Consider the following 10,009-nt stretch of genomic DNA (forward strand, 5'->3'; position numbering starts at 1 on the left):
AGCAGCCATACACACACGTGCCCAGAGATTATCCCTTTAATAAGTCGTACTGAAAGCAAAAGAAGGTACTACTTTGTGTTTCAGTGATACAGATATGTGCTCTGAACACAGTCTGTGCTCAAAATCTTTCCAATATTTTCGTATGTTGAACCAGCCCGGCATCTCTGGGATGAAGCCAACTTGATCATGGTGAATGATTTTTCTGATGTGTTCTTGGATTCGGTTTGCCAGTATTTTATTGAGTATTTTTGCATCAGTGTTCATGAGGGAGATTGGTCTGTAATTCTCTTTCTTAGTAATGTCTTTGTGTGGCTTGGGTATCAGGGTAATTGTAGCCTCATAAAGAGAGTTTAGCAGTGCTCCTTCTGTTTCCATTTTGTGGAAATGTAGTAGGAGGCCACTTGTTTGTTCCCAGCTGCTCAGCACCGAAACAATCACACAGAAACCACATTATTTGCAATACTGTTTGGCCAATAGCTTAAGCCTATTTCTGGCTAACTCATATCTTAAATTAACCCATCTCCATTAATCTGTGTATCGCCACAAGGCTGTGGCTTACCAGGTAAAGTTCCAGCTTCTGTCTCTGGCAGGGCTACATGGCTTCTCGCACTGATTTCGCCTTCTTTCTCCCAGCATTTAGTTTAGTTTTCCCCACCTAGCTAGTGCTGCCTTGCTATAGGCCAAAGTAGTTTCTTTAATCATTAACCAATAAAAGCAACACATAGACAGAAGGACCTCCCACACCATGGAACAATTTAAGGAGTATTGGTATTAGTTCTTCTTTGAAAGTCTTATAGAATTCTGCACTGAAACCATCTGGCCCTGGGTGTTGGTTTTTTTGGTTGGAGACTTTTGATGACTATATCTATTTCTTTAGCAGTTTTAGGTCTAATTTGCTAATTTAGGTTTTAATTTGCTTTTCTGGTTTTTATTAATTTTGATAAATGATAATTATCCAGAAAATTGTCCATTTCCTTTAAGGTTTCCATGATCAAGTCGGCTTCATTCCAGAGATACACAGATGGTTCAACATATGAAAATCTGTCAATGTAATCCACCATATAGATAAACTGAAAAAAAAATGATCATCTCATTAGATGCTGAAAAAGCTTTCAAGAAAATACAACATCACTTCATGAGAAAAGTCTTGGAGAGAGCAGGGATACAAGGAACATACCTAAACATAATAAAGGCAATATAAATATACAGCAAGCCAAAGGTCAATATCAAACTAAATGGAGAGAAATTCAAACAGATCCCAGTGAAATCAGGAATAAGATAAAGTTGTCCAAACTCTCCATATCTATTCAACATAGTACTAGAGTTTCTAGGTAGAGCAATAAGACAACAAAACGAGACCAAGGGGATACAAATCAGAAAAGAAGTTAAACTCTCACTGTTTGCTGCTGATATGATAGTTTACATAAGTGACCCCAAAAATTCTACCAAGAAACTTCTACAACTCATAAACACGTTCAATAACATAGGAGGATACAAGATTAGTTTGAAAAAATCAGTAGTCTTTCTTTACACAGATGATAAATGGACTGAGAAAGAAATCAGAGAAATATCACCCTTCACAATAGCCACAAATGACATAAAATATCTTGGAGCAAGTCTAACCAAACAAGTGGAAGACCTATATGAATAAGAATTTTAAATCTGGCCGGGCGATGGTGGCGCACGCCTTTAATCCCAGCACTTGGGAGGCAGAGGCAGGCGGATCTCTGTGAGTTCGAGACCAGCCTGGTCTACAGAGCTAGTGCTAGGACAGGCTCCAAAGCCACAGAGAAACCCTGTCTCGAAAAACCAAAAAAAAAAAAGAACTTTAAATCTTTGAAGAAAGAAACTGAAGAAGACACGGAATAGCAAAGCTAACCCCTGGAGAGACAAAGCCTCACCCCCAGGGACACTGTCTCCAGAATGGCCCTTGCTTCTGCTGTGTTTATCCTGTTTGCTGCTGCTGTGTTCTGTTGTATTTGGCACAGTGTAGTTACTATGTGAAAGGATCCCAGTGTATCTAGTGCAATTGTTTCTTGGGAAAATTCCACTCCTTGCTGGGCCATTTGCTTGCATAGCATAATGAAGATGATTCTTATGAGAACAATGACGATTAGTTAGCTCTATGATTTAACTTGACTGTCTGAATTAGCCTCAATTACATGTGGTTAAGACAGTAAAGATGATTAGGGAAATGGTTTAGGTTATTCTGCCAATAGCTCCAATAAGATACAAAGAAAGGCAAAAAAGAGTCTAGAAGTTACCTTGTCTTTCGTTAGATGTGAGATTTGCTGAGTATAAAAAATAAGAACAAGGAAGTCTCGTGCCTTATAGACCCATGAATTCTGCCTGTGGAAAAAAAAAACAGGCTACTAATTAAAGAAAGCAATTATGCCCCTACACCCAAGGTTAGGCCTGAGTTCCTTGGTCACGGAGCTTACAGAATTAATCACAGGCCGCAGTATGCACCTTGATAAAACAAAGTTGTGAAAGGAAATTAAATGACCCTATTGTGTGTAAAGAAAATAGTGGGTTAGCTGAGCACTTGTTTAAAGTTTTTTACAAAATAAAAGTCTACTACAGTGAAACAGCAAACAGCTGCCTGCCAGTGTAAAAGAACTGGCTGACATACCCTTGGCTTGCTTAAAAGTTTGCGAATCAATTATAAAAAAAATCATTGCTTTGGGATAAAGATGTTGTGGTAGGATAATTAATACAAAGAAAAATGTTTAACTACTTGTGGGCTTCTAAGGAAAACTTGTAACTTGTGGTCTTACCGTGATTTCTTCTTATGTAAAGATTTTAATTTTTTTTTTGGAAAATATGTAGCCTACGGCTGTGAGGTAATCTTTTCTTACATAGAAATCTTTGTATTCGGTATAAAAAAAAATAAGAGAAAAATAAGAGAAGGAGAAGGAAAGATGTAGAAAAAAATCAGGAAAGCAATAGAAGGGAACCATCAGGGAATAAATAAAAGGAAAGCATCAAGGAAGAAACAAAAGGAGAACGATAGGGAAGGAGGAAGACAACATCAGAGAAAAGAACAGAACAGAAAAGGGACAATATGAGAACAGGCCGCCGAGAGCAAAAGAAAAAGAAAAGGAAGACTTGAGCCTCGCGCCTCAGATAAAGTTCCCATGTGCGTCTGTGCACCTGTCCAGCAGTTTGTCTGCTCTCCATCCCCCTCCAGTTTCTCTGGCCTGCAGCGACACAGATACAACCTTGTCCACTCACAACAGGAAATGGAAAAGACAGCCCTACATCTCCTTTTAAAGTAATGGTGGCACATGCCTGTCATCTCAGAAAACGAGAGGCTGAGGCAGTGGATCACAAGTTTGAGGCTAGTCTGGACTACATAGCAAGATGGTGTCTCAGCAGGTATAGTTCAATCTGGGCAGTGGTGTGCTCCCTTAATCCCAGCCACTGGGGAGCCAGAAGAAGGAAGACCTCCGTGAAGTCAGGGCCAGCCTGGTCTACACAGTGAGTTCTGGGTAGGGTAGAGGGAGATATTGTGTGGGCCTTTAAGCACGCAGTTAAACTGAGGTTCTGAGACTCAGTAATGCTTTGTATTTGGGCACACAGTAGGCACTCAGAACATCGTACTGAGTGATCAGCTCTAGGCACAATCTCCAATCCCAAAGCTGCAAACTCCAGCTAGAGTTTCTCATTTTCCCAGAAAAATCTATTGCTAATGAATGTCTCCAGGAAAGAACGGTGAAGCATACTGATGCTGTCCATCTCGAGAGCAAAAAAAAGCTGTCTCTCCTGGTCCAGTTGTTTCTGTGTCATGAGTGGCTGTCCACCAAGCTGAGTGACTTCCATCCTAGGGCACCACAACCCTTTGCAAAAGATCATCGCAGCTGGGTTTGTTGACAGTGGAGACCCACAAATAGAGGGGCAAAGACAGTCCATGATTCTCACCTGTATATATATCCAGTTCCTCCCTCCCACCTGCTGAATACAATTCTGCATTAAGATAATCAGTAGGTCCTCTGCTGAGGGACTGCCTATGTGCCTTTCTAATAAGATTTATTAATTATTATAATTAGTTTAATTGACCCCTTACAGACCCTGAGTCCCTTCAGCAAGAATAAAAAACAATGATTCTGACCATGTCTAAAACTGGTTTTCTAGGCCATTTCATTGTTCAGCAGAGAGAATCCTTCAAAAACATACGGCAGCCGGGCGGTGGTGGCGCACGCCTTTAATCCCAGCACTCGAGAGGCAGAGGCAGGCGGATCTCTGTGAGTTCGAGACTAACCTGGCCTACAGAGCTAGTTCCAGGACAGGCTCCAAAACCACAGAGAAACCCTGTCTCGAAAAAACAAAAAAACAAAAAAAAAAAACAAAAAAAAAAAACATACGGCAAGGATACCACAGCTGAAACCAGCCACCAAGCAGTGAAAGGGACTCTTCACCTGACTTGCTTAAGAAGCACAGGACTGTGCTTCTCAACGTTATTGACAATGCTGATCGAGGTAAAAGAGCTTTGGAGGTGACCCCGTCTTTGTCTTCTGCTTTTTAAATATTTTCTCTTTCAAAACAAAAAAAAATCTCCCTTATTAATCTTTATGCCCTCTTAGACTTATTTTCCAGGCATTCATGACCTGGCCTGGGTTTCTTTCTGCTGCTATGATAAACAGGGTTGACTAAAAGCATCTGGAGGAAGCAAGGGTTTATTTCATCTCCCAGGTTATCGTCCATCATCCAGGGAAGCTAGGCAGAAACTCAAGGCAGGAGCTTGAAGACAAAACTGACTGAGAAATGTTGTTTACTTGCTTGCTTCCTCAGGTTTATGGCTTGCTCAGATACCTTTTTTTTTTTTAGTTCAGCCCCACCTACCTAGGGATTTTGTACCGCCCACATGGTGCAGCTGGACCCTTCTACGTCAACTAGCAAATAGCAGTCAATATAATGCCCCACAGACATAGCCACAGGCCAGCCTGCTGTAGGCAATTCCTCCACTGAGGTTCCTGCTTCCCATAATGTGTCTAGGTTTGTATTAGGATGACAGTTAAAACAGCTACTAGCCAACTACTTCTTTCACGAGACCTGAAATTAAAGCCTGCACCGTTTGTCCTTTGCTTCCAAAGTTTTTCTCCAAGCTATACGAGATAAAAGGACCTCACTTCATGTGTGTTTACTGTGTAGAAGAAAAGAGAGAAGAGAGGCGAGGGAAAGGTATAAGGAAGAAATTGGGTTGTAGAGTAGGCTCTCATTCTCAACTAGCAAGAGTGAGCGAGAAAAAAGCATCTGAGAATCACCATTATCCTATCCAAGACTTCAGTGGCTCAGTCAAGAGGGTTAAGCTGCTCTGCCAGGAGCAACAGTATATGAGCAAAGAGAATGCGGCTTGCTCCTTGCCCAAAGGCACAGAACGTGGTACAGTTATCCTTCCCAGAATAAGGGATCTCTTTTGGATAGAACAGTGTGACATGTGTAAACTGATTGTGGTGGTTTGGATAAGAAAGGCACCGTAGGCTCTTGTTTGAATGCTTAGTCATCAGGGAACTGCATGAGAAAGCTTAGGTTTAGGTAATATGGCCTTGTCAGAGTAGTGCGGCCTTGTTGGAGGCAGTGTGCCACGAAGAGTGAGCTTTTCTCTAGTATAATGTTTTTCTTTAGTACAAATGGCACCGAACACCTTATGCTCATTATCTTTGATCATTTATCATATCACAAAGCTAACATTATGTTTTACCTCCTGCTCCATTTTTAAAATCTTAATGTATGTTCCAGGTAAACTGTCTTTTGCTGTGATAAACTACTCTGACCAGAAGCAATTTGAGGAGTCCTCCTCCCGTTCGATTTATTTCATCTCACAGTTCTCTGGTCACAGTCTGTCACTGAAGAAAGCCAAGAAGGAACTGAAGCAGAGACCATGGAGCAATGCTACTTATTGGCTTGTCTCCATGGCCTGCTCAGCCTATTTTCTTACATAACCCAGGACCACCTGCCAAAGATCAGCACCACATATAGTGGGCGGGGCCTTTCACATCAATCATTAGTTAAGAAAATGTCCCTCTGTCTTGCCTACAAGCCAATCTGATGAAGGCAATTCTCCAACTGAGGTCCCCTCTTTATAAGCGACTCTAGTTTGTGTCAAGTTGACAAAAGCTCATCTTGCACAAATATTTGCCATTGGCTGAGCTAATGGGTACCACAACTTTGTGGTCAGCCTGATCTACATAAAGAATTTCAAGCCAACCACTGTTGTAGAATATTCCTTTACACTGTGTGAAGATGTATCACTGTAATTGGTTTAATAAAGAGACAAATGGCCAATATCTAGACAGGAAGAGATTAGGCAGGACTTACTTCTGAGGACAGAGAGGTCTCGAGGAAGGAAAAAGACAGTCACCAGCCAGACACAGAGGGAAAAAGATCTATAGGAGGAGAGGTAAAAGCCATGAGCACTTGACAGTACATAGATGAATAGAAATGGGTTGATTTTTAGTTAGAAAAGCTAGTTAGAAACAAGCCTATGCTGATGTGGGAGTGTCATATATCAATCTGTTGATTTCATTGGTTAAGTAATAAACAAACTACTTGGGCTCATAGCTTAGAACATAGGTGGGTGGAGTAAACAGAACAGAATGCTGGGAGGAAGAGGAAGTGAGCTCAGCTCTACAGTTCTGCTGTCTGGAGCAGAGACGCCATGCTTCCGGCTCCTGGGCAGACGCGGGTATAGCTCTGCTCTCTGAGGCACACGCGATGAAGCTCCGACCCAGGATGGACGTAGGCTAGAAGCTCCCTGGTAAGCTACCTCGTGGGCTACAACAGATTATAAGAAATGGGCTAGTCCAGGTGTGAGAATTAGCCTAGAAGAGGCTAGATAGAAATGGGCCAAGCAGTGTTTAAAAGAATACAGTTTCCGTGTAGTTATTTCGGGACATAAGCTAGCCAGGTGGCTGGGATGCTGGGAACGCAGCCCCGCCGCTCCTATTACAACACTACGCTATAGGCCAAGCTTTCATAATTAATAAGTCCCTGTGTCAGTTTTAGTGAGCTGGCAGCCCAAAGAAAAATCTGACTACAAGCCAGAACTATATAGAAAGAACTGCAGAAAACAGCAACAACAAAATATTATAAACAAATAAAACTCCGCCAATAAAAAAGAAGAAAGATGGGCGTGTAGTTCTGTCAGTGAGGGTACCTTCCCAGCTTGTATGAGGTTAGTTCCCCAGTACTGCACACGCACCACACACATGGACACACATACAAGTGGACAATGCTTAAAACATTTAAAAATGCTGCAGACTGCTTAACAATTATTACTGGTATATTTATACCACCTTTAACCAATTGCACAGAACTACTTTGCATAAGCATCCCGATTTTTCTTAAATTAAAATATATATATATATATATATATATATATATACCATGTATGCATTAGTAAGTATTTGTAGAATGAATTAATAAATTTCCTAAGCCAAACATCATATCAATTTTGCTTCTTACAAATTTGTAAGAAAATTCTAGCCAATTTTCTTATCAAAGGGCAATAGCAATTTATATTCTCCACAGCACTGAGTACATTTTACCCAACACTGTGTGACCATTTCTCTTGGACTAATTAAAGAGGCTAATCAATGGCCAAAAAAAAGGTAGCTGTGACCTGGCAGTGGTGACACATATCTTTAATCCCAGCACTGGGAGACAGAGGCAGATGGATTTCTGTGAATTCGAGGCTGGCCTGGTCTACCAAGAAAGTTCTAGGACAGTCAGGGCTACACATAGAAACCCTGCCTCAAAGACAAAAGAACAACAAGAAAAGGTGGCTGAATGACTAATGAAGGAAGGCCAACTACACATTTTTCTCCTTCCTCTGTGAATTAATACTGGTCTGATAAATAAATTTATTTTTAACCTGTATATTTGGGTGTTTAAAAAGATCTGGCTCTATTAACTGAAGAGATACTTTACTGTATTTCCTCTTTAGAGAAGAATATCATAAAGTTTAGTATGTCAGCTCCAAAGGAGAGTTACATGGACCAAGTTTTTAAAACCTGTTGACGTTTATGTGTGAGCATTGAAAGCATCCACAAGGTGGCAGCATGATGATGCTTTTCAAAATTTTAGCTCTTGGGAGGGGAAAAAAATCTTTGTAAAATCCAATATATAAATTCATTCTTCCACTCTCCCCCCCACTTCTCTCTCTAGCCCTGTCTCTCCCCTCTCTCTTTCCATGTGCGTGTTGTTTTGTTTTGCTTGGTTATTTATTGAGGCATGGTCTCTCACTACGTAACCCAGGCTAGCCTCAAGCTCACCATGGCCATCTTCTTGCCTCTGACTCTCATTTTCTCCAATTTCAGCACCATATCCTTCTGTGTCTGGTATGACTTAACCTACTTCAAATCTGAGATGCCAGGAGAGCACAGAGGAGCATGAACTGAGTTGGGAGTGGGAGGCAAACCCACGGTGAAGAGCCTAGAGACTGACTTAACCAGAACTGCTGTGATTGTGTGGAGGGGTAGAGTGTCAAGGTCTGGATCTACACCTCTTGGGACTGCCTTTGCCCCCTTTATGTTCAATTGCCCACCTTTGTGCTTCACCTAACGTCCATCTGGGTGACGATCATCTTGAAATGTTCAAACAAGACTCAATACCAGCCAACCCAAAGGCTAATAACATCATCACACACAGCTGCATCCTCTCATGGAGTGCCCCCCTTTACTGTAACCCACAGACTTGATGTTCCAACTAAAGTATTCCTCAGTGCCTAGGTTTATTACTTTCTTTTGTTCTATTATAAAAATCACAAAACTCTTAGTAAGTCAGAACAAGGGTATTAAGGGGAACTTGAATCCATGTTCCTGGGCCATGGTCACTGGTATTTAGCTACAGAATAAATTACTTCATTCCGTTTAAAGTGAGAGCTGTATTTTGCATTAATAACAAGCACAAACACATTTTTTAAAGTCAAGTGGTAAAGAAAAATCCTGTGAAGAATTAATATTTAAAAGAAAATGGGGGCTGGAGAGATGGCTCGGCAGTTAAGAGCACTGGCCACTCTTCCAGAGGTCCTGAGTTCAGTTCTGTTTGTTTGTTTTCCAGCAGATGTAATGAACTTAGTAGAGGCTTAAGAAAAAGCAACTGACCTGGCCTGGATGCCTGGTACAGATGAAAAATAAATAGTAGTGTTTCTGACTGTGAAAAATCAGGTTTGCCTCCCATGCTGTATTTGGACTTCTCAGCACGGCCCACGATCTCCTGCCTCTGTAGAGAAGCTCCCGTCAGAATCTCCAAGGTGGAACTCGGCAACAAGCAGCTTTCATGGCGACAAAAGGTGATTTTTTTATAAGCAAGCGCATTTTGAAATTGCAGTTTTAGAATTTCGGAAAACTTCCCAGGAGAGCGTGGAGAACACTGTGTTTGACGTTTGGATTATAGGGGAGTTCAGTTTGTAGCGTAACAGAAACCATTACAGTCCTTACACATACGCTTTTGAGTCAGGAGCAGGAAAAGGCTGGATTGCAGTAGCAGTAACAATCTGGTATTCAAGGGTACATAATCTAAAGTCTCACCGCAACATCATTCAAAATCTGCTGGTCAACTGCTAACCACTCCCATGGCTAGAATCATTTCTGTCCCAAAGCCTACAGTAAATAGCAGATTAGGATAGAGAGTAGGGGTAAACATTTGATGTTTGGTGGCTTTTCTGTTCATGCCACTTGTACCAGAGGAAAGTGACACACACCAGCTACCTCAAGTGACCTGGGGAGGCAGCGGTCGATGGTCCTGTTCAGTGTCTTCCTTTCTGCCTCCCATCCCATACAGCTGAGTGGGAAAGTCAGCACTTCCTGGAGACACAGGGGAGATTATGATGCTCTGCTTTTACTGGATCTGCTGCTGCACTCTCCCTCATAATCTGTTTCTTGTTGAACTCGGTTTTTTTTTTTTTGGTTTTTGAGACAGTGTTTCTTTGTGGCTTTGGAGACTGTCCTGGAACTAGCTCTTGTAGACCAGGCTGGTCTCGAACTCACAGAGATCCTCCTGCCTCTGC

The sequence above is a fragment of the Microtus ochrogaster genome, chromosome 19 (genome assembly GCF_000317375.1).
Source record: "Microtus ochrogaster isolate Prairie Vole_2 chromosome 19, MicOch1.0, whole genome shotgun sequence".
NCBI lineage: Eukaryota > Metazoa > Chordata > Mammalia > Rodentia > Cricetidae > Microtus > Microtus ochrogaster.